Raw genomic sequence first — 23,278 nt, 5'->3', positions numbered from 1 at the left:
CTCCCTCACATCACTGGAGGCCTTTTCTGTCCCTCACACCAGGAGAGACACCGAGGGCAGCTGTGGCACCAGGTAAGGGAGCAAGGCAGGCCCTGCAGGACACTCAGGGTGCTGTTGGGAGTCCTGCTCGGTGCAGGTGAGCAGAGGGCACCAGGAACTGAGCTGGGAGCCACCACAGCTCTGGGAACGGGGAACCCAGAGCCCAGGGCTGGGCTGGCACCTCCCTGCAGCCTCCACTGCTCAGGGTCTGCCACACAGGGGGGCAGAGAGGGCTGAGTGGGCACCTTCCTATCTGAGAGCCAGCGCCATACTCAGGGCTTGCACTGGGAGCAGAGTGGCCACTGCATCCCTGCTGCGCATCCAGCAAATCCCTGTGCCCCCAGTGCATCCCTGCTGTGCATCCACTGCATCCCTGTGCCCCCAGTGCATCCCTGCTGTGCATCCACTGCATCCCTCATCCACTCTATCATCCACTGCATCCCTGTGCCCCCAGTACATCCCTGCTGTGCCCCCAGTGCATCCCTGCTGTGCATCCAGTGCATCCCTCTGCATCCACTGCATCCCTCATCCACTCTATCCCTGCTGTGTCCCCAGTGCATCCCTGCTGTGCATGCAAGTGTGCCCATGCATCCCAAGTGTCCGTGCTGCGGGTGCACACAGATTTTGAAGAGCAACAGCCTCCCCTTTCCGTTTGCATCTCCTGGGGGGGCTGCTTGCCCTGCCACCCCAAAATGCACAAGTGTGGCAGCTGCTGGTGTGGAGATGTCCCGGGGCCGGCTCACGGGTGTGCCCCCAAACGCCGCTGCTGGGCAGCCCGGGGTGCCCCACGAAGGGCCGGGTACTCCGGGAGCTGCAGGAGCCGCCGCGTGTCCCGCACGGGATGGCAGAGGAGGCTCAGCAGGGACGGGGCCGGGGGGAGGAGACTGAAGGTACCGGGTACCGCCCGCGGCCGGGGGCGCGTCCCGCGGGACGTGCGTGGGGACCCGGGGGGCCCTCGATGTCCCGGGGGCGGAGGGAGCCCCGCAGCCCCCGCAGCCCCGCGGGCCGGGAGCGCTCGGGGCGGGGGCGGTGCGGGCGGTGCGGGAGCCCCGGGCCCGGGCGGGGGCGGTGCGGGAGCCCCGGGCCCGCCCCTCCGCAGCGCCGCACCGCGCCCGGCCCGCCCCGCGCTGCGCCGCGCCCGCCGCACGGCGGGGCAGGAGCGGGCACGGACGGGCAGCGGCGGCGGCCGCGCCCCGCACACGGCGGCGGAACGGAGCCGAGCCGAACGGGCAGAGCCGAGGTGAGCGGCCGGGGTGCGGGGCCGGGCAGCCCCAGGTGCGGCGCGGGCTGTGAGGGGAGAGGCGGGCAGGGCTCAGCCCCGGGCCGGGAGCGCTGCCCCGAGCCGGGCCTGCCCTCAGCGGCGGCGGCGGCGCATCCCGCTCCGTGTCCCGCCGGGATGCTGCGGGCGGAGCTCCGGTCCCGGGGGCTCCGTGCAGGCGGCAGCGCCGGCCCCGTCCTGCGGCAGCGACCCGGCCATCCCCGGCATGCCGAGCCCCGCGGATCCGGAGCCCCGAGCTGCGGCAGCACATTGAAGCGCCGGGCTGTGATTTGAGGGAGACGATTTACATTAGAGGGAGAATGTGGAGAGAGCCAGGAACAACTTGGAATGGGTCCTCGCATATTTCTGTGGTTATTTTTGGAGTACCGTCATATGGCAGGAGGTGGGCTCTGGAGGTATCCTTGAGCTCAGCATTTTCTCCTTAGGCTGGTTACCCGGGAGATTGTACTAGAGGACCTGCGTGGCCCTTTCCCCATCAGTGGTTTCTGTATTTCCCGTCGCTGTTTCTCTGGCTGTTTCTCTGTATTGTTCCCTCAGCCCGTCTCGGTGGGGACCCTCCTGTGGGCAGACAATGGTCGGGGTGTGCGGCTGGGCAGTCTCAGTGTGCTGCAGGCGATGGCAAAGCTGTGCTTCATTCAGCTGTGGATGCTGTGAGGTGACTCCTGATCAGCCCCTTCTCCATTGCTGTGCATGAGGTGTGGCTTCTCCAGCATCCCCAGCGAGACCAGCCCATGCCTCCATCTCCTTCCCGCACTCAGCTGCCACTTTCCCTCCAGCTTTCTCCTGCTGCACTTGCCCAAAGGGATTTTTACTCCAGAAAAGCTCGGGGTGTGGGGAGGCACGTTGTTCCTCTGCTCTGCTCCTCGGGGGTCTGCACATGCCCTGGCTGTGCCAGGCCCCTCGGACACGGCTGGGGAGCGGCTCTGGTGGCTTCAGCTGCGTGTCCTTGTTGCCATGGGGCGAGTTTGGAGCTGAGGGGAGGCTGCCTGGCTTTGGGTGATGGTCCTTGCAGGAAGGGAATTCATTAATGACTCTTTAATGATGTTGGTTCAGAGTCTGGCTCGCAGACACGGCGCCGTCTGCGGGGCTCCCTGGGGTGCTGGGTCTCTCCATCAGGACCTGTCTGCTGCCTGCAGGGACACAGGGCATCTTCTGGAAGCTGGGGCAGGTCCAGAGCTCCCCTCCTTACCCAGGGATGGCCTCTGTGTTTGGAGTCCAGGAGCAGGGTGCAGCTGTCTCCTGTGGGCCCTGAGCCCCTCTGGGAAGGGAGGATTCCATCTCCTCTCCTCTTCCCTCCATCCCTGTGCCATGGGGATTGCTCTCCTCCATGCAGCCATTCCCAGCAGAGCCCTGGGGTGCAGAGCCTGTGTTTGGCTCCCTTTGGCAGGAGATGGGTTCTTCCCCTGCTGCTTTGGCTGCTTGTAGATGTTGTGCCTAGGACTGCCTAGAAATTTTGTTTGTTACCAATTCTTGAGATATGAGCATTCTCCAGAACTCTTAGGGGAGATGTTTTGGTCAGGAGGAAGCATCTAGAAAGGGTTTTTGGAGTCCAGCATGGGATTTCTGAGCTAGAGGTATGAGTGTTCCTGGTGTGCCGAAGATTTTGGTGCCTTCCCTGTGCAGACACAGAGCGTGCTGGGCCCCCTTCCCTGGGCTGCCACCCCCACCACAACCTTCCAGGGTGATGTGTGATGTCTTTGTGGCTGGCTCGGCTGAAGGAGTCACTGCAGCACATATTGGGGAAAGCCTTTTTCTTCCCCCAGGCAGCTGAGCTCTCTGTTGAGCTCTGGGTGATGACCTTGGTCCTGGTGAGGAGCTGGATCCCTCCCTGGTTTCTGGAGTTACATGAAGGATTTCTGCTGGCAGCACTGAGCCCTCGTCCCGCGGGGTTCCGCCGTCACTCTGGGCGTCCTGCCTGCCTTCCCCTCTGTCCAGCACTGCTGGGACTTCTGCTTTCCTGCAGGAACCTTCCAGACCACTCAGGTGCCTGACTAATTCTGTCCCTAACAGAAGAAATCTTTCCCATAACTAATTAGGGTTTCTAAATTAGGAAGCTGCTGACAATGACCTGTCGGTTAAAGGGCAGGGGTTGGGCTTGGCTCTTCCCTGAGCTTCCTGCTCAGCTCACAGACACCACTGGAGTGTCCTTTGCCTCAGTTCTCCTTGGCTGTGCGCTTGGGCCGTTTCCCTGCTGCCTGGGCACGGGGCTGTGGTGCTGGGTGGCAGCTGGGACACGATGGGAGCGCGAGGAGCAGGGCTGAGCTCTGTCGGAGCGGCGTGGGCGGCTGCCAGGCCTGCCTGTAGTAGACTTGCATGCGGTGCCTGTCACTTGGAGGTCTGAGCTGAGCCTGAAGCTCCCTCTGCCAAAGGAGAAACACAAAACAGTGGCAGTCCCTGGGTGCTGGGAGCTCCTGCACAGGGGAGCTTGTGCATCCGTGAGCACCTGACTCTCTGGCAGCACCTAAAGCGTGCTGGGGCTGTGACAGCCATGGCTGCGGGGCTCATTGTTCTCCTCAGAGCGATCAGTGCCTCTGAGTCAGCAGCTTTGGGTTTGTCACAGCCTGTGCAGGTCTGTGGTGCTGGGCCCTGACCCTGTGCAGGGGATGTGGGCTCAGCCTGGGATCAGAGGCACTGGGAGCTCGTGCTGTCCCTTGAGCCTGGAAGGAGCTGGGTCTGTGCGAGCTGCAGGAAGCTCCAGCCTCCCTCAGGAACCCCTTCCAGCCCCTGCCCTGTGCCAGTCAGGGCTGTAGAGCTGAGCATCACTGCTGCTGGCCAGGCTGGTCCTTCATGGTGCTCCTGTCTGGATCACAGGAGGGGGACAGTGTGGTGGGAGGAGACTGTCCCTGATGGGGACCTGCTGCAAGGCTCCCTGTGGCTGCAGATCCAGCCTTCCTCTCCTTCCAGCCCTTGAGGGGAACCTTGTGGGGTGTCCACGACCCAAGTGTGTCTTCAGACGAAGAGGAGAAGTCTGGGCAGCCACGTTTTCCAGTGTGGAAGCAGTGGCTGCTTCCTGCAGCAGCTCCTGTGCACACAGCGTGTTCCTGGTACAAAGCAGGTGCTGGGCCCAGGCACCATGGATGTCCCTTGTCTTGGATGGCAGCTGCTCCCTCTGTCCTGCCTTGCTCCAAGGGGATGTTGGAGCCATAGAATCATGGGTTTGGGTTAGAAAGGACCTTAAAGTTCATCTCAGTCCAACCCTCCTGCCATGGGCAGGGACACCTTTGGCTATCCCAGGTTGCTCCAAGCACCATCCAACCTGGCCTTGGACATGTTCAGCCACAGCTCCTCTGGGCAGCCTGTGCCAGGGCCTGCCCACCCTCACAGGGAAGGGTTTCTCCCTAATATCCAATCCTAAGGAGAGCTTTGGGCTCAAGTTTGGTACAACTGGGACAGGAGTCAAGGTTTGCTCTGTTTGCACTGGGCAGGGAGTGATGGGACAGTGTGGAATGGGACAGACACCCCAGAGCCCTGGATGGGTCATTTGATACAAATTCCTGTCTGCTTGTCCCAGTACACAGCTGAGGGGGCTCTGGATGCAGCTCAGAGTTGTCAGTGTCCTGGCATGGAATGGAAGCAGCAGACAGAGCCTTAAAATCTGGGTGATAACTCTCTGGAAGAGGATTTTCTTTCCCCCTCCTGCTGATGTTCTGTGTCCTGCCCTGTGCAGGCTCCTGGGGGCTCAGCAGTGCCCGGGACCCTCGTGCAGGAGCTGCCCAGAGCCCGGGCTGCAGGAGCACAGCCAGGGGATGCTGGGCTGACCCCATTGTGCTCAGAACACGAGACAAATGAGGCTGAAGCTGCAGATCTGTGCCTGCCAGCAGGTCAGCAGTTTCACTCGGCCACTTGGCCCCTTTGTGGCAGTGAAATGTGGCCGCAGGCCGGGATGTGCTCCATCCCCCCCTCAGTGCCCAGCCCGCTCCCCCAGGCTGTGCTGGGCCCTGGGAGCTCCTGGCTGGGCCGGGCTGTCCCCGAGCCCCCTGGAGCCCTGGGGAGGCGCTGGGGGCAGCAGGAGCAGATGCTGTGCCGGAGTAAAGCACATCCTGCGGCTGAGGCGATGCTGAATGGGGATTCACAGCCCAGCCCTGCTGCCAGGTTCCTCCCACCGGCTCCTTCCTCCCTCTGCTCCTACTAACCCACTGCCGGGCCCCTCGCTGCCTGGCAGCAGAGATGTCTGCTGCTATCCTTCCCGAGCATCAGATGGAGAGGAAAACACAGGGTGGAGTCAGCTCCGCACAAAGGAAATGTTGAGGTATCTTTTCTGCCTTCCGTGCGTTTTTTAGGTGGCTGGGGAGAGATTAAACAGGATCTTAACACATTCACAGCCCCCTTCCCACCTCATTTTCCTGTGAATCTGTTGCTGTCATGGTATCTTTCGGGTGATATTTTTAGCTTTGCCTTTTCCTTTTTTTTTTCCCCCTCGGCTCCTCGTATCAGGCTTTAGAAGGGAAACACGTTTCTATGGGAGAACAGAACGAGCCATTTCACGAGACATTTTGTTATGGGCAGAAGGGCCGGGAAATCTGATTGTGTGTTTGAAATGACACATTCCCCTTTGTAATCAGCTCATCGGCCTGGCTGGGGCCGTGCCAGCAGCGATCGAGGCACCCTGGCCGGCCGGGGGCGGGGATGGCCTGGCCCGGCCCCTCCATCCTCCCGGAGCATCTGCACTGTCCATCCCCTCCATCCTCCTGGGGCATCTCCACTGTCCATCCCCTCCATCCTCCTGGAGCATCTCCACTGGATCATCCCCTCCATCCCCTCCATCCTCCTGGGGCATCTCCAATGGCCCATCCCCTTCATCCCTTCCTTCCTCCCCTGAGCATTTCCACCGGCCTGGCTCCTCCATCCTCCCGGAGCATCTCCACTGGATCATCCCCTCCATCCTTCTGGAGCATCTCTACCAGATCATCCCCTCCATCCCCTCCATCCTCCTGGAGCATCTCCACCATCCATCCCCTCCATCCCTTCCTTCCTCCCCTGAGCATCTCCACCGGCCCGGCCCCTCTGTCCTCCCAGAGCATCTCCACTGGATCATCCTCTCCATCCTCCCCATCCCCTCCATCCTCCAGGCCCATCTCCACCAGCCCATCCCCAGTGGCCACACAGGAAGGGCTTGGGGCTCCTGTGGGTTTTTCTCCCCTGGGGACAGCTGGATGCTGTAATGAGGTGCACTCTGGGTCTGGCAGTGTCTGTGCTGGCAGGAGCACAGGGGATCAGGGTACTGGCACAGCTTTGGGGCTCTGGGGATGCTGAGAGGGACGTGGCAAAGGGCTCCAGGTGGGAGAGGGCTGGTTAGACGGTGGGGCTGCTGCCCACTTTGGGAAGGTGTCATTTTTGACAAGGATACAGATTGATGTTATGTGGTGATGATGAACTTTGGCAGGGGAAAATTCCAGCCCAAATTCTCTGCAGTATTTCCCTGTAGCAGATTTACTCAAGTCCTGATAGATGAAGGTCCCATGGAGTGGCCAGAACAAGAGAAGCCTCCTGGGAGGGCTGGTCTGGCTTGGCTCTGCACACCCCTTCGTGGGGCAGGGGCTGTTACCTCTGCAGATTCCTTGGGACTGTTCTTCAGGGAATCAAGGAATGCTTCCTGCTGGCAGGGCATGGTGGCCATGGTAGCACAGCATGCCTGGAAGTGTCCAAGGCCAGCCTAGATGGGACTTGGAGCATCCTGGTCCAGTGGAAGGTGTCCCTGCCCATGGCAGAGGATGGAATTAGATGGGCTTTGGGGTCCCTTCCAGCCCAAACCATTCTGGGATTCTATGGGATGAGGAAATTTCTGCTCATCACCTTGGTCTGGTGTAAGACCTGTCTGACTTGGGGTGACCCAGAGAAGGGCCACAGGATGTAGAGGAGGTGCAGCTGCCCATGCTGTATTTTGGGCACAGGGGCACTCTCAGCCCTCCTGGGCACCTCCATGCTGCTGATGGAGCTTTGGAGATCAGTCTCAGCCTGGGCAGGCCTGGGAAGGCCATGGTGGTGTGGTCCATGGTCCCTGGGGTGGTCCATGGTCAGGTTCCAGGGGTGGTCTCCCCTGTGTCTCCTGGGCTCCTCTCCAGCTGCACTCCCTGCCCTGTGTGTGCCCTGCCCTGCTGGCGGGGACACTGAGTCCCTGTCCCTGTGTGTGACCCATCAGCAGCTGTGCCAGGGGCTGCTTTCAATGTGAGCTGGGACAGTGCAGGGCTCCTTCCTAAGCCTGGCCAGCAGTGCCTCCATCCGTGTGCCACCCCGTCCCTGTGTCTGTCCCTGTGTCTGTCCCCAGGCAGTGTCACCCTGACCCATCAGGGCCGGGCTGGCTGGCTGTGCTGACGAGGTGATGACAATGTGGTGACAATGTGGGTCACTGTGGATGGTTGTGAGCCCGGGGCAGTGGCTGTGGCCGTGCACACAGCCTGGCACCAGCAGGGCTGGGTGGCAGGAGCTCAGGGCTCAGGCTGGTGTGGGTTTGTGCTCTGGGAGCTGCTGCTCTGCGCAGAATTGAGCAGGGCTGGGGGAGGCCTCGCTGCCACTGCCAGCATTCCCAGAGCCCTTCATTAATGGGATCCTCACTGGTGCAGTGGCTCCCACCCCAACGGGACCGCGGCTCAGAGCTGGCTCAGCAGCCACAATGGCCTCTCCCAGGGCAGGAGGGATGGGCTGAGGGCATGGGGAGGGCAGGAGCTCTGTGTGGCAGTGACAGCACAGGCTGAGTGCCACTGCCCTGCCCGTGCTGGCTGCATCCTCCATCCTGCCTCAGGAGCAGGGAGCAGCCCTGGGAGCCACCAGTGCCATCCTCCTCCTTGGGGTTCTGGGGAAAGCTGGCTGCTCTTGCACCTGCCTGCCCATCCCTTGAGCTGAGATGAAAGAAATTCAAAATCCAAGCACACAAACCTGGCAGCAGCATGGAGAACCCACAGAAATCATTGGGCCCTACAGAGAAGGAGCAGGGCCATGGAAGCTGTGCTGGATCAGGGAGAAAATCCCACAGATGCCCTGTGTGCCCTGTGCTGCCGGAGCCCAGCCCGTGGATCAGCTCAGCCGTGGCACCCATGGACACCTCTCCTGCAGCTCACCTGCTCTAAGATGGGTTTGTCTCCTTGCTGAAGCTCACAGCTTTATCCCATCAGGATTTCTGGCTGGGAGCAGCCTTTGTGCTGCTCAGGGCGGGCTCTGGGCTGCACACAGCTGATGTTTGCTTGTGGAGAGTGAAAGGATTTTGCTGAATCCATGGCAGAGGAGGGAGTTTTGCATAGGCCTGCTTTGCTTCTGCCTGGGGGGAGGCTGGGCCTCGCCTGTCCGAGGATGTTTGGAATTAACCCTTGGAGGAGTGGGAGCTCCTGTGCCAGACTGTGCTTCCTGCTCCTGTGGTGCTGCTGGGCAGATCCTTCTCCCTGGCTGGGTGCAGCTGTCATGTAAAGAGGCTCTGCAAGGCTGCTGCAGGCTGGGCTGGCCCTGTTGGAGCTGCCATGGCTGGAGTGGGGCAGGCTCAGGCTCCTGCCCCGCTGCCCCCCAGGCAAAGCCCTGCTGACCCTGGAGCCATGGGGCCTGAAAGGAGAGCCTGGGCCATGCCCAGGAGAGCTGGTGGCACTCAGAGGTGTGTGGGCTCTGCTGTAGTAAATATTTGCTGTTCTCCAGGAGGCAGCGGGGCTGGCTGCACATCAGGAGAGCAGAAGGAGTCTGAAGCAATGCACAGCTCCCATTTCCAGCAGGGAGAGTGGTATGGAATCCAAACACAGCGCTGGAGCTGGGCAGGCACCCTCTGGTGACAGCTGTAGTGTCCTTCTCAGCGCTTGCCATCATCTCTGGGCAGGACTTTTCCCTTCCTTTTAACCAAATGTGCTTTCCTCTTTGCAGGTTGTAAATCGTGCCTGAGCTGAGTGCTGAGAGCAGCCCCTGGAAGCAGCGTGAGTTTATCCTGAAAGCTTTTGTTCTCCTTTCCACATCCCACATGAGGCTGAGTGGGTTTTACAGCACAGAAAAGGTTGCTCAGCACGGAGAGGTGCTGCAGGGAGAGCCTTGTCTGCCAGGAACCCCTGGCAATCTGGCCTGCTCCCACCAAAACACCAAGCACTGCTGGCCTTGGGCTTGCTGTGGCTCTCTTTGTGTTGGGATTGCTTCCTGCCTTGGCTGGGGCTGGGCCAGCAGCCCCTGTGCCCACAGAAACCCTCCAGCTGCCTCATCCACTGCCAGAGGGGTTTGGGGTCTCACTGTTGGGTTTGCCCACTCTGGGGTTCTGTGCTCTCTGTTGTGAGGAGGGTCTGAGGGTGTTTGCAAAGCAGCTCTGGGGTTTTGCTGGCTGTGCTCCCTGGGCTACCAGCTGGCCTCAGGTGCAGCCTGGGAAGGTTGAGCTTCAGAATTCAATGCTGTGATGCTTGGAAGAGTCCATGGCCTGTGGCCCAGCCTCTTCAGGGACACCAGGGTCCCTCCAGCTGCTGAACTGCACCATTGCAGAGCCCCCCAGCACAGTGACAGCCATGGGAACCAGATGTGAGCAGCTTCCAGAGCCCTGAGGGCTGGGGAGACACGGTCCTGCTCTGCTGGGGCTCTCTGAGCTGCAGACTGAGGTGAGTCTGGGCAGAGCTGCAGCACAGCCCTCATGTCCTTATCTGAGAATTGGGGTGAGGAGCCCCAGAGCTGCACCCTGTCCTGGCTCTGCCCCAGGTGACAGCAGTGTGTGACAATGTGCACCACAGGGCTCAGACCCTGCTGCCCACGGGGCTCCTGCCCCACAGGGCAATGGCTGCAGGTTCTTTATCTGAGGTTCCACACCCAGAGGGTGCTGGCACTGCCCAGGCTGCCCAGGGGATGGGCACAGCCCCGAGGCTGCCAGAGCTCCAGGAAGGTTTGGAAACACTCCCAGGCACAGGGGGGATTGTTGGGATTGTTGGGGTGTCTGTGCAGGGCTGGGGGCTGGGCTGGATGGTCCTTATGGGTCCCTTCCAGCTCAGGATGCTCCATGGTCTGTGGGTGTGGGGTCTGGGTCCCTGCTGAGGGCTGGGATGGGCTCCCAGGGCTGGAGCTGCCTCTGGCTCATAGCAGGGCAGGTCTCTGCTGTGCTTTATGAGCAGTTTCTCACCAGCTCTCCTCCTCCAGGCATTTTGCAAGATGCCAACTCCACCCCTGCCTGGGGGTGCAGGGAGGGCCAGGAGTGTCAGGGATCCTTGTCCTGCCCCTGTGTGCAGGGGTTTGGGTGTGGGGTGAGCAGTCTGCACTTGGTGCAGGCAGAGCTGCAGGCCCAGTGTCAGTGGTGGGTTCCAGGTGGGTTCCAGGTGGGTTCCATGTGGGTTCCAGGTGCTCCTGCATGGCCACAGTGTCCCCCAAGGGTGGGACAGGGTGCCCTGGGCTCTGTGCTGGGCTGGGTACCCATGGGGAGTGTTCTGAGTGTTCTGCTCCTGGGAAAAGCCTCCAGGAAGCTCTGCCCCTGCATGGGTGCAAATCCCTGTTGGGGTCCCCCATGCTGGGGTGGCATGAGGAGCAGGAAGGAGGACATGTGCCATCCCCATGGTGGCCCTGGTGCCAGCCAGCCCCTGGCCTTGCTGGTGGCTTTGGTGGCCCGGGTGCAGCTGTGGCCCTGGCCCAGGTCTGGGTGTCTCTGGTTTCACAGCTGCCCCTTTATCTCCTGGGTGCTGGGGCCTGGGGAGCTGCAGCTCTGTGCCCAGGGGGTGTCCCCTGCTTTGGGAGGGTTGGTGACACTTTGGTTGTGGCACAGGGATTGTGCTGGCAATGAGCTCCTCCTGTCTCTGGGTTCCAGCAGCTCCCTCCCCCTGGGGCTGGCTGGGGGCTGATCCCTGGGGCAGCTTGCTCACAGGACATGGACATCACCAGCCGGTCACTGCAGGTCCTTCCAACTGAGCCACCCCAATGCTGCACAAGGTGTCACCTTCCCTTGGGGAAAATGACACTTTGTCACCACTGCAGACCCTGACAGGGCCTTGTGGGGCGCAGAGCAGAGGATGATGATGGTGGGGAGAGTGCTTTGCCCTTCCTTTGGATTGGAGAAGATGGGGAAGGCAGGGCTGAGCCTGTGCCAGGACTGGGCTCCTTTTGGTGCCCTCCCTTGTTCTGGGTGCAATTCCTCTCCTCTTCCAGTCCACAGCTTCCCAGGGTGTCTGGCCCTGTGTTCTTGTTGCCCAGGGAGCAGCTACTCTGCCCTGGCTGCACATCCCAGCACAAGGCAGCTGAACCCCTGCTCTGTGCCTTTCTCTGCAGGCAGGGAGGATGGAGCAGCTCTGTGCCAGTCCCTGCAGGGTGAGTGAGGGCTGTTCCACCAGGGCTGCAGCAGCTCCTGGAGTGCAGCCCAGGTGCCCCACAGTGGGCAGTGGGGTCTGAACTGGGCTCCCAGGGCATCTCTGCCATCCCAGCCTTGGGCTCAGCCTCCCTGCCCTGCTGCACCACAACATTGCAGGGCTGGGCTCTGGTGCCATCCCTGGATGAGGTGTGGAGGAGGGCAGGGATGGCTGCAGGCTGCTGGTCCTGCTCCCTCCCCGGGCTGACTTGGCTCTGGCACCTTTTTGACAGACACTGCCCGTCCCAAAAAGCAGGGGGGTCAGCAGGGCAGGGCCAGGTCCCAGCACCACCCCCAGGCACAGCCCCGGGCTCTGGGGTTGTCCCTGGGGGTCAGTCCCACAGCTCTGCTCACAGAGCTCAGGTGAGCAGGGAGCCGCTGCCCAGTGCCCCCTGAACACCCTGGGCAGGATCAGGTCCCTGTGAGAGGAGCTGGCCCAGGGCACTGCACAGATCCCTCTGGCCTGAGAGGAGCTGTTGGGTGTTTTATGGAGCAGCTGGGGGTGAGGCTGCTCTGTGCTCCTGCCTTGCACCCCGTGCTGCAGCAGGGCCCTGGCAGGGCTGGCACAGGCACTGGGAGCTGGCAATGCCGCCTGTGGGCACCAGGGCAGAGCCCTGCCCTGCCCCAGGGCTGCTCCTGCACTTTCCTCTTGATTTGGGGCCCATCCTGGCTGCAAGACATGCCTTGGTCAGCGAGCCCTGCTCTGTGCCACCCCAGCTGAGCAAACAGGTTTGTGGTGTGTGGCAATGTGGGCCCTGGAGGCTGGGGGAGCTGCCAGCTCCCCAAACTCTTGGGAAAGGCTGGCTGAGGGCCAGAGCCCTGCTTGCCTTGGCTGAGCTTCACCTCTCACATCCCAGCACAAGAGCTGGGCCATGGCAGGGCAGCCTGGGGTGCCCACCCCTGTCGGAGCCCCCTCCTCTGGGAGCAGGCAGCGGCCCCGTGCTCAGCCAAGGCCTCGCAGGGGATCGGGAGCTCTGGTCCCACCCTCCCCACCCCTTTGGGCAGGGGTTGGGGCTGGGATGGGCTGGGCTGGACTGGGCCGGGCCGGGCCGGTCTGGGCCAGGATGAGCCGGGATGAGCTGGACTGGGCTGGGCCGGTCTGGGTTGGGCTGGATGGGCTGGGCTGGATGGGCTGGGCTGGGCTGGATGGGCTGGGCTGGGCTGGATGGGCCGGGCCGGGCTGGGATAGGCTGGACTGGGCTGTCCTCAGCCCTGCTGCACTGGGGTCCCTGTGGGGCTGGCTGCAGGGGAGGAGCTGTCTGCTCTCACATCCCTGCCGAGGAGGATTTGCCACCTGGGACTGGTGTTTCTACAGCTTTTCTGGCACAGCAGGGCCCAGGGGATGTGGAGCTGTGGGCAGCATCTGAACAGGCCCAGTGTGGGCTGGGGATGTGCAGGACTTGCTCCCAGGGGAACAGCAGAGGCTGGGCTGTGTTCAGGAGAGCACCTGCCCCAGTGTGGATTTGCTCTGGGACATCATCTTCAACAGCACCTCCAGCCCATTTCCCACAGCCCTTGCTGTACTTTCCTTTATTGTGCCCCCCTGTGCAGCAAGCAGGACACTTGGTGAGGCATTGCAGGGAGCTCTGCACTGTGGAGGAGCTGTCAGGGACTGTCACTGGGCTTGCCGGATGCCGTGGGAGGCTGGGGCTCATGGCCACTGTGTCACCTGCCCAGCTCCCATGTGCGTGCTGCCATTGAAGGCAGCCAGTGCAGGGACAGGGCTGTCACTGCACCTGCCCCAGCCCCAGTCCCAGGGTGGCAGCACAGCCCCTTGGGTGGGGCAGGGGGAGCTGCACCTCCATTCCTCACTGTGAGCTGGGGCTGGATGTGTTTGGGAGGGTGAGGGAAGGAGAGGCTGCCCTAATCCTGCTCTGGATTCAGCTGGGCTTTGTGCACAGGGCTGCTCAGCTGCCAGCGAGAAGGTGCCCAGGTTGCCGGGGAGACAGAGCCAGGGATGTGGAGGATGTGGAGATTGTGTCACCCTGTGCTGCCACCAGGGCCAGTGACAGTCCCTGCCTGCATTGTCACCCTGTGCTGCCACCAGTGCCAGCCCCAGTGCCAGTCCCTGGGGCTGCTGCAGGGCACACAGTGCTGGGCCATGTGAGGCCCTGGTGCTCTGAGTCCCCTCCCTGGTGGCTCCTGGTGGCTGTGGCTGCCCTGGGTGGTGCCCTGGGCTCAGGGCAGGCTGGGGGGGCAGCTGGCTGTGGGTGCTCCTGGCACGGAGCAGGGCCCAGGTGTGTCCCCTGTGCCAGCCCAAGCAGAGGGATACTGTCTGGGGGTGGGTGGCCTTGCCAGCCCTCATCTCATTCCCTGCTGACCAAGATGGGCAGCCCCAACTCTTGGAAAGCCCAGGCTTCTCTCCTCTTCTAGAAGGGTCCCAGATCCCCTTCAGGTCCCAGGAGGTGACCAGGGGCTGGTGGGCAGAAGCACAGGGTGCTGTGCCAGCCCAGGCTCAGGCTGGGCTGGACCTGGCTGAGCTGGAGCCTCTCTGGCTTTGTGGTGCTGGTCCTGCCTGAAGCTTTCCCAGTTTAGCTGGGAGGGCAGGGGCTGTGCCAGCCTCTGCCCAGGCTGGTGCATGGCCCAGGACCTCAGGACATGAATTGCTGTGCTGGGATTTGCTGTGGTGAGCCCAGAGCAGCTGTGACAGTGGGGTCCCTGCTCCCAGGGTTGGGATTTGCTGTGGTGGGCCCAGAGCAGCTGTGACAGTGGGGTCCCTGCTCCCAGGGTCGGGACCCTCCTCTCAGAGCAGGTTCTGGTGATTCTCTCAGGCTCTGCCTCCCTCGGGCTCTGCCCTTGGGTGTGGTGGGGAGCCTTTGCTCAGGTTTGCTTTTTGTTTCCCCTTTATTTATTTATTATTGTGTTTTTAAGCTTCTCCTGCAGCCCTTCCTTGTCTTGTCATTTAATTGTCCAAGTTCCCTGAATGCTTGTCACCTGCCTGAGGGTAGAATTTGAGACACATCAAAGGTAGCTGAGAACATCCTCTGGGAGCTGAGGCGAGATTAAACAGCAAGGGAAAAAAAAAACCAACCAGCTGCTGTGCTCAGGTTTGGCCAGGAGGTAAAATGGAAGGGCTGGGGAAGCAGCAATGTTGGCTCTGCAGAAAATGTCTGCCCTGGGCCTGGCAGGGCTGGCCTGGGGGTCCCTCGTGTGCTGAGGCCTTGGGGGAGCTGGGTGAGAGCTCCAGGGTTTGGGAGCAGCTGTGCTGCAGGAGCTGGGGTGGATCCCAGAGCCCCTGGGGTGACTCTGTGGGCTGGGATGGATCCCAGAGCCCCAGGGATGGGTTTGTGCAGCTGGGATGGATCCCAGAGCCCCTGGGATGGATCCCAGAGCCCCTGGGATGGCTCTGTGGGCTGGGATGGATCCCAGAGCCCTGGGATGGCTCTGTGAGCTGGTATTGATCCCAGAGCCCCAGGGATGGCTCTGTGGGCTGGGATGGATCCCAGAGCCCCAGGAATGGCTCTGTGGGCTGGGATGGATCCCAGAGCCCTGGGATGGCTCTGTGGGCTGGGATGGATCCCAGAGCCCTGGGTTGGCTCTGTGGGCTGGTATTGATCCCAGAGCCCCTGGGATGGGTTTGTGCAGCTGGGATGGATCCCAGAGCCCCAGGGATGGATCCCAGAGCCCCTGGGGTGGCTCTGTGGGCTGGGATGGATCCCAGAGCCCTGGGATGATTCTGTGGGCTGGGATGGATCCCAGAGCCCCTGGGATGGCTCTGTGGGCTGGGATGGATCCCAGAGCCCTGGGGTGGCTCTGTGCAGCTGTGGCTGGGATTGATCAGGGCTGGCCCTGCTCAGTGACTCAGCTCCCTGTGCTGCCTGGATGCAGCAGGGGGTAGGAGCAGTGCCAGCTCCCCAGGGTGGCAGAGCTGGTGCCACCCCTGGGTCCCACGGGCTCCAGGGCACAGGGGGCCCAGCCTGGCAGTGGAGCTGCTGCTGCCTGCACTGGGCTGAGCCAGGCTCCAGCTGCAGCTCAGAGGGGCAAAGAAGGAGTTTTCAGCTTTGTCCTTGGGAGTGATGCAAAGCAAATGGGATCAGTCCCAGGCAGTGGCGGTTTGTGGTGTCAGGGCTGGGTGGAGGCAGTGCTTGCAGAGGTGTCAGCACCTCGGGCTCTGGCAGGAACCAGTGCCAGCTGCACCTCCCAGGCCTTGGCAGAGCAGCCTTTGGGCTCCTGGTGGGGCTGTGACCACCCCCTGAGCTTTGCTGAACCTGCACTCATGGAAAAATGGATTTTTGGGGATGTTTCTTGTGGTTTAAAACCCTTATGGCAACAGGCATTTTGTTGCAGAAAATATCTCCTTAACATATCTTTTAAAAAAACCCCAAAATAACCCACCTAAGATGTTCTCCTCCACTTCCCTGAAAAACCTCAGGGATTGATGCTGCTGGTGGGTGAGCCAGTGTGGGATGCTGTGCCCAGCACATCCCTGTGCCAGCAGGAATGGATGCCCTGGCTGGGCTGAGGGAGCAGCCCAGTGCAGCTCTCTGGGGCTCCTGCAGTGCCCAGGGGCAGTGCCAGGGTACAAGGGGGCAGTGCCAGGGTGGGGAGCTCATGGAAGCCTCCCTATGCTGGTGGGTGCATTGATTTCCTGCAGCTCAGTGATCAGTCAGATTTCCAGGTGCCAAGTCAAAGGGAAAGCTTGGATTTACCTCCTGCCTCTGATCTGTGAGAGGTCAGAGCTCTGCTACAAACACCAGTGCTGGGGGTAGTTTAAGGAAGCCCCCAAAGATCCATTTTCCAGCTGTTTTCCGTGGTTAATACAGCAGTTTGCTGCTCCTCTTTCCAGCCAGGGAATCTGTCTTCTCTCAGAAGGGAGATGAACAGCAGGATAAATTGCAGGCAGGGCCCAAAAATATATTTGCAAGAGCAATTCTCTTCCTTGAGCTCCTGCCTGTTTCACTTACAGATCTGCTGCTCCTCTCCTGTGATCTTGTAGCATTTTCTTCCATACAAATGAATTTTGAGGTGTTTGGAGGGATGTTGGCCTCTGCTGGCTGAGGATGTTCAGCTGGAGAAGAGAAACCTCCAGAGAGGCCTCAGAGCCCATTCAGAGCCTGAAGGGGCTCCAGGAGAGCTGGAGAGGGACTGGGGACAAGGGATGGAGGGACAGGACACAGGGAATGGCTGCCACTGCCAGAGGGCAGGGAAGGATGGAATATTGGGAATTGGGAATTGTTCCCTGTGAGGGTGGGCAGGCCCTGGCACAGGGTGCCCAGAGCAGCTGTGGCTGCCCCTGGATCCCTGGCAGTGCCCAAGGCCAGGCTGGATGGGCTGGATGGGGCTGGGAGCAGCCTGGGACAGTGGGAGGTGTCCCTGCCATGGCAGGGGTGGCACTGGATGGGCTTTATTGTCCCTTCCAACCCAAACCATTCTGGGATCCCAGTCAGCTGGGCTGGCTCTTGAGCTGGGCTCAGATGGGATGAAGGTGTTTCCATGTGTCCTTTCCCTTCCCCACATGGCATTTATCAGTTTCTGGGGGCAGCAGCTGCACCTGGGCTGGGAGGGTCCCATCTGGAGGTGCTGCTCCCTTTTCTGGGGCCCTTGGGTGGGGCTGAGCTGTGGGTGCAGCTCAGGGCAGAGCAGCACATCCCCATGGAGCATCCTGGTGGGATGAGCAGGGGCTGCCAGGCACCAGGGCTGCTTCCTGCCTGATTCCTGCATCCCTACCTGCATCCCTGCATCCCTGCATCCCTGCCTGCATCCCTGCATCCCTGCCTGATTCCTGCATCCCTGCCTGCATCCCTGCATCCCTGCCTGCATCACTTCCTGATTCCTGCATCCCTACCTGCATCCCTGCCTGCATCCCTGCATCCCTGCCTGCATCCCTGCCTGCATCCCTGCCTGATTCCTGCATCCCTGCCTGCATCCCTGCCTGATGCCTGCATCCCTGCATCCCTGCCTGCATCCCTGCCTGATTCCTGCATCCCTGCCTGATTCCTGCATCCCTGCCTGATTCCTGCATCCCTGCCTGCATCCCTGCCTGATTCCTGCATCCCTGCCTGATTCCTGCATCCCTGCCTGCATCCCTGCCTGATTCCTGCATCCCTGCCTGCATCCCTGCATCCCTGCCTGATTCCTGCATCCCTGCCTGATCCCTGCATCCCTGCCTGATTCCTGCATCCCTGCCTGCATCCCTGCCTAATCCCTGCCTGTTCTGGTACCCCCACATCCTCCCAGGCAGCTCAGTGGGAGCCCCTGCTGCCCACACCCCCATCCTGGGGCATGAGAGCATCACCAAACCCTGATTTAGGGTTTCTCTGCCTTCTCCTTTTTCCCAGAGAAAGGAAAATATCTTGAATCTCTGTTGGCCCTTTTGTTTGGCATTCCCACCCCAGCACTGCCCTGCCTGGCTCTGGGAAGCAGGGCCCAGAGAGGGGAGCCCCAAGGAGCACCCTGAGCCTCCCTGCAGCCCTGGCTGCTGTGGGATGCTGCAGGAGCAGCTTTCCCCTCTGGGACAGGGGTGCCAGGGAGCCCAGGGTGTGGCTGTTTGTGACAGGGACAGCCAGGGTGGCACAGGAGGGCCCTCAGGGTGCCCCCAGCCCTGCCTGGCCATGCTGTGCCCATGGCTCCTGTCCCTGTGTGCCCTTGGCTGCTGTTCCTCTGTGCCCATGGCTCCTGTTCCTGTGTGCCCATGGCTCCTGTTCCTCTGTGTGCCCATGGCTCCTGTTCCTGTGTGCCCTTGGCTCCTGTTCCTCTCTGTGCCCTTGGCTCCTGTTCCTGTGTGTGCCCATGGCTCCTGTTCCTGTGTGCCCATGGCTCCTGTTCCTGTGTGCCCATGGCTCCTGTTCCTCTGTGCCCATGGCTCCTGTTCCTCTGTGCCCATGGCTCCTGTTCCTGTGTCCTGCTCCTGTTCTGTGTGCCCATGGCTCCTGTTCCTCTGTGCCCATGGCTCCTGTTCCTGTGTGCCCATGGCTCCTGTTCCTCTGTGTGCCCATGGCTCCTGTTCCTGTGTGCCCATGGCTCCTGTTCCTGTGTGCCCTTGCCAAGGCGGGGTGCTGGTAGGGCACTGGGAGGGTGTTTGGCTCAGGTGACATCCTGCAGGTGGAAGGAGCCTTCCCTGTCTGCCTGGAGGATGGGGAGGGTGTTCTGGGGGTGCCTTTTGCCCTTCAGTGGCTCCCCAGGGCTGGTGCATCGTGTGCCATGGCACTGGTGGGTGTTGTGTGCTCAGTGTGGAGCACCTCCTTTATCCCCAGCCTTGTCCTGCCCAGCCAGAGCTCCTTGCTGGACTTTGCTGGAGGAGCTGGAAGCCCAAGCTGTGCCACCAGATCGTGAATTTCCCCTCTCTCCACTCCTGGTGTGTTCCCCACTCTGCTGACTGTGCAAGCCATGCCTTTGGAAAGGTCAGAGTTTCCCTGGAAGAGGCATATTCCTGCCTTTGTGGGGCTGCCTGCAGTGATGGAAGGGACAGGCTGGGCAGCCTTGAAGCCCCAGGGGGCTGCCAGAGCCCCTCCCTGGGGCAGGGATCAGGCACTGGGCTGGGGTTGCTGTGGATCCTGCCCCCAGGAGCTGTCCTTGATGCACCCCCTACTCCCAAGTGCCCATTCCTGGGGTGCTCTGGGCTGAGCTTTGGGGTCCCTGGGAGCTGCAGGGCTGTGCTGTGCTGTGTGACAGCTGTCCCCAGGCAGGGAGGGCACTGCTGGGCAGCAGGGATGGCTCTCAGGGGGCAGAGGATGGGTGTTCATCACTGCTGAGAGAGAAAAACTTCAGCTTGTGCTGCTGGGTGGGTGTCCCAGGGAGGGATGAGGGAACTGGGGAGCTCTGCAATAGCAGCATCCCCGTGTCACCCCCACTGCTGTGGCGCTGTGGAGCTGCTGGGCAGGGGCAGCAAGGCCCTGGCATGGCTGGGGGCATCTGTGGGGCTTAGTGGGGTGGGAGGGGCCTGTGGGGCCAAGGAAAGCAGGAGTGTCCCCAGAGCTGTGAGCAGCAGGACGTGCCCTGCCCCGAGGGTGACACCAGGGCTCAGTGGTGGCACATGGTGGCTGTGGGGGTGCTGCTGGTCCCATCCTGCTCTGCTGGGAGCAGGGGAGGAACCAGGGGGGACTGAGGGCTGTGGGGGCTGCTGGCTCTTCCCTCTCCCTGCTCCGTGGGGTCTGGGCTGTGCTTCCATCTGGGGAGGCACTGGGTGCTCACAGGAGCTGGCTCAGGGCTGTCCCCCTCCAGCTGGGACATCTTCATTTGCCTGTTAATGAGCCTGTGGAAGGAGTTTCTTGACTTCTGGGGGGACACAGCAACTCATTCCTGGAGTTGTTTGCTCAGCTGGGAGGTGTCACCCAGCAGGGTGGGAGTGGGACCTTGCTGGGAGTGCCCCACAGCTCCCATGGCTGGCAGAGGGACCAGGCTGTGTGAGGGGAGCAGGGGGTGCTGCCTTTGCATCCTGCTGGGCCCAGAGGAGGAGGAGGCACCTCAGCCCTGTCCCCCAGGATGCAGCAGAGCTGTGCTCCCCTTCCCTGCTTGTTCCTGTGGCCAGAGCAGCCTGGAGGAGGGTTGGTGTCTCAGATGGGCTCTGCCCTGGCTGCTCTGCCTCTGGCAGCTGTCAGGGTGAGCTGCCATGGCTGCCTGGCTCCAGCCTGGCTCGGGGGATGACTCCCTGTCAGTTTGGTGGCTTCTTTTCCCTCCCTAAGTTTCTCATGATTCATTTTTGACATGTGGCACCAGCTCTGGAGCCGCAGGGATGCTGATCTCCACTTCCAGTGTGTCCTTTTGTGCCATAAGCTCAGGCTGCTCCATTAACCCCAGCTCAGGGGCTGGCCCCGGAGCAGGAGGGCACTGCCCGTGCCCTGCAGGCCCTGGTGCCAGGGGAGGGTGTGAGGGAGGCCTTTGGTGCCTGTCAGCAGGGTCAGATGTCTGTGCTGCCTGGCTGGGGCATGATGAGCGAGCAGATGTCTGGGCTCCCGGCAGCTGCTGACATCATGTAAATCCATAATTGCCCAAACACACACTCAACACGTGTCAGGGAGGGCCGGGCCGGCTGCAGGGGAGCTGGGAGAGCCCCAAACCCAGGCTCCTTTTGGGTGGTGGATCCCCAAGCTTGTGAGGTGTCCCCCAGGATCACTGTGTGTTCTCATGAGATCATCCCACCCTTGTGCCGCTGCTCTCCTGCTTTTCCCCACTTGACCCAGTTCTTCCCTTGGCAGCTCCAGGCTGGCTGTCACACTCTGTGATGACGAGCTGCTGTCTGCTCTGCTCTGGCTGCTCCTGGTGCCTCAGCCTGGCCCTGGCTCAGCATCCCTGGGCAGCTCAGCTCAGCTCAGCTCAGTGGGGTGGGCACAGCAGCTCCACAGCCCCAGCCTGCCTGGCCAGGACAGTGTCACACACATCTTTTCATGAAAATCCTTTCTGTTACAGTGGTCACAAGGGTTGCAGGATGAAGAGAGAGGCGAGAATGTTGACCTCATGGTCAGAAGGCTTGATTTATTATTTTATGATATATATTATATTATAACCATACTAAAAAGAAATAGAAGGAAAAGTTCTCAGAAGGCTAGCTAAGCTAAGAATAGAAAAGGAATGAATAACAAAGATCTGTGTCCCAGCAGAGAGTGAGACAGCTCTGCTATGAGTGGTCAGTAAATCCAAACATCCACCTGAGACCAATCACGGATCCACCTGTTGCATTCCACAGCAGCAGATAACCATTGTTTACATTTGGTTGCTGAAACTTCTCAGCTTCAGCTGGAAAAATCCTAACGAAAGGGTTTTAATGAAAAGATGTCTGTGACACCTTTCCTTAGGATTTTCTCCTCCTGAGAAGCTGAGAGGCCTCAGGAACAAAATGTAAACAATGGTTATCTGCTGCTGTGGAATGCAACAGGTGCATCTGTGACTGGCCCATGTTGGATGTGTATAATTAATGGCCAATCACAGTCAGCTGGCTCAGACAGAGAGTCTGAGCCACAAACCTTTGTTATTCATTCTTTTGCTTTCTATTCTCAGCTTAGCCAGCCTTCTGAGGTGAAACCTTTTCTTCTATTCTTTTAGTACAGTTTTAATGTAATATATATCATAAAATAATAAATCAAGCCTTCTGAAATACAGAGTCAAATCTACATCTCTTCCCTCATCCTAAGACCCCTGTGAACACCATCACAGGACAGCACCACCTGCCTGGGTAAAGGGGCTGAAATGGCCAGCAGAGCCCTGCAGGGCCTGTCCCCAAGAAGGGACTGGTCCAGCCAGCCTGGAGGGGCCCTTCCTGCCCCCACAAAGCCTGTCCCCTGTCCCCAGCAAGGGACTGGTACACCCAGCCTGGAGGGGCCCTCGCTGCCCCCCTGGTCAGGCAGGCTCTGGCTGGACCCGTCCTTGGTGCCCCAGGGACAGGAGAGGACGTGTCTCAGTGGTTTCCATGGGAGCAGCCTCCCGTGGCCAGCCCATGGTGATTTCCTCCCCCAGCAGGTTCACACCTCTCAGCTCTTCCCTTCCTGAGCTGCAGAACTATTCAGGCTGGAAAAGACCTCCAAGGTCATGGACTCCAACCTTGTCAGCTAAACTGAGTGCCACACCCAGTCATTTCCCGACCACCTTTAGGGGTGGGCACTCCACCACCTGTCTGGGCAGCCCTTCCAATGCCTGGCAACCCTTTCAGTGAAGAGATTTTCCCAAATATCCAATTTAAAACTCTGCTGGTGCTACTTGAGGCCGTTCCCTCTCCTCCTGTCCCTGGGAGCAGAGCCTGACCCCCCCAGCTGTCCCCTCCTGTCAGGAGCTGTGCAGAGCCACAAGGGCCCCCTGAGCCTCCTTTGCTCCAGGCTGAGCCCCTTCCCAGCTCTGTGCCCTTCTCTGGACACGCTCCAGCCCCTCAAGGTCTCTCTTGTGAGGGGCCCAGAACTGGACACAGCCCTGGAGATGAGGAGCTGCTGCTTCGTGGTGCAGTGCTGCCATGGGGTGGGACAGCTCGGCTCAGGCTGGCAGGACAAGGTGACAGAGCTCACCTGCTCACAGGCTGAGGTGAAGAGGGAATGCTCAATTGCTGCCTTTCCTGCTGCCCTTCATGTTCCCAGTGTGATGTTTTTGAGCTCAGTCCCACCCTGCTGGGCAGGGAACAAGGTGCTCTCCTCTCTGACCTCCTTCCCAAGACTCCTGGCCGAGGTCTGGGGGCAGCAGGCTCCTCCCTGGAGGGGGAATGCCTGGTTTTGCCTCTGTCAAGGTCAGGACTGAAGCACTCAGGATGGTATTTTGTGTTCAGACTCAGGTGTTTATTATTTCTTATCTGTATCACAGACTTACAAGGCATGGGTTCTGTAGTATTTCAGTAACAAGGTACAAAATGGCTGAATGTCTTTCTCTACAAGGGAGGGAGATTTGCTGAGATGGAGAACAACTCTCAAAGCTGAGGAGGATAAAGCCCTGGTGCAGGTGGTGGTGCAGGAGAGGAGTTACGGAATCCCAGAGTGGTTTGGGTTGGAAGGGACCCTAAAGCTCATCTTGTCCCACCCTGTCCAGCCTGGCCTTGGGCACTGCCAGGGCTCCAGGGGCAGCCACAGCTGCTCTGGGCACCCTGTGCCAGGGCCTGCCCACCCTCACAAGGAAGAATTTCTTCCCAACATCTGATCTAAATCTCTCTTGGTTTAGTTTGGAATGGTTCCCTCTTGTCCTGTCATTGCCTCTCCATGTAAAAAGTCTCTCTCTCTCTATTTCCAGTGCCCTTAGGCCCTGGCAGGGGCTCTGAGCTCTCCCTGGAGCCTTCTCCTGTCCAG

General features: G+C 60.6%; 1 protein-coding gene across 12 annotated transcripts in view; it reads left to right on the top strand.

Moving 5' to 3' along the window:
- Window positions 1-1,159: 1,159 nt before the first annotated feature.
- Window positions 1,160-23,278, top strand: part of EPB41L1 (erythrocyte membrane protein band 4.1 like 1) — a 63,346-nt gene continuing 41,227 nt past the window's right edge. For 11 of the 12 annotated variants that reach the window (XM_064729684.1, XM_064729679.1, XM_064729687.1 and 8 more), the window contains exons 1-2: window positions 1,160-1,279; window positions 9,155-9,204. The gene's annotated coding sequence lies outside the window, so the exon portion shown is untranslated. Of the gene's footprint in view, window positions 1,280-3,149; window positions 3,302-9,154; window positions 9,205-23,278 lie in introns of those variants that run through there. The other variant, XM_064729676.1, reaches the window with a different exon arrangement.

Source organism: Zonotrichia leucophrys, chromosome 20 (genome assembly GCF_028769735.1).
Source record: "Zonotrichia leucophrys gambelii isolate GWCS_2022_RI chromosome 20, RI_Zleu_2.0, whole genome shotgun sequence".
Lineage (NCBI taxonomy): Eukaryota > Metazoa > Chordata > Aves > Passeriformes > Passerellidae > Zonotrichia > Zonotrichia leucophrys.
Note: the sequence above shows the minus strand (reverse complement) of the source record. Positions and strands in the feature narration are given on the sequence as shown.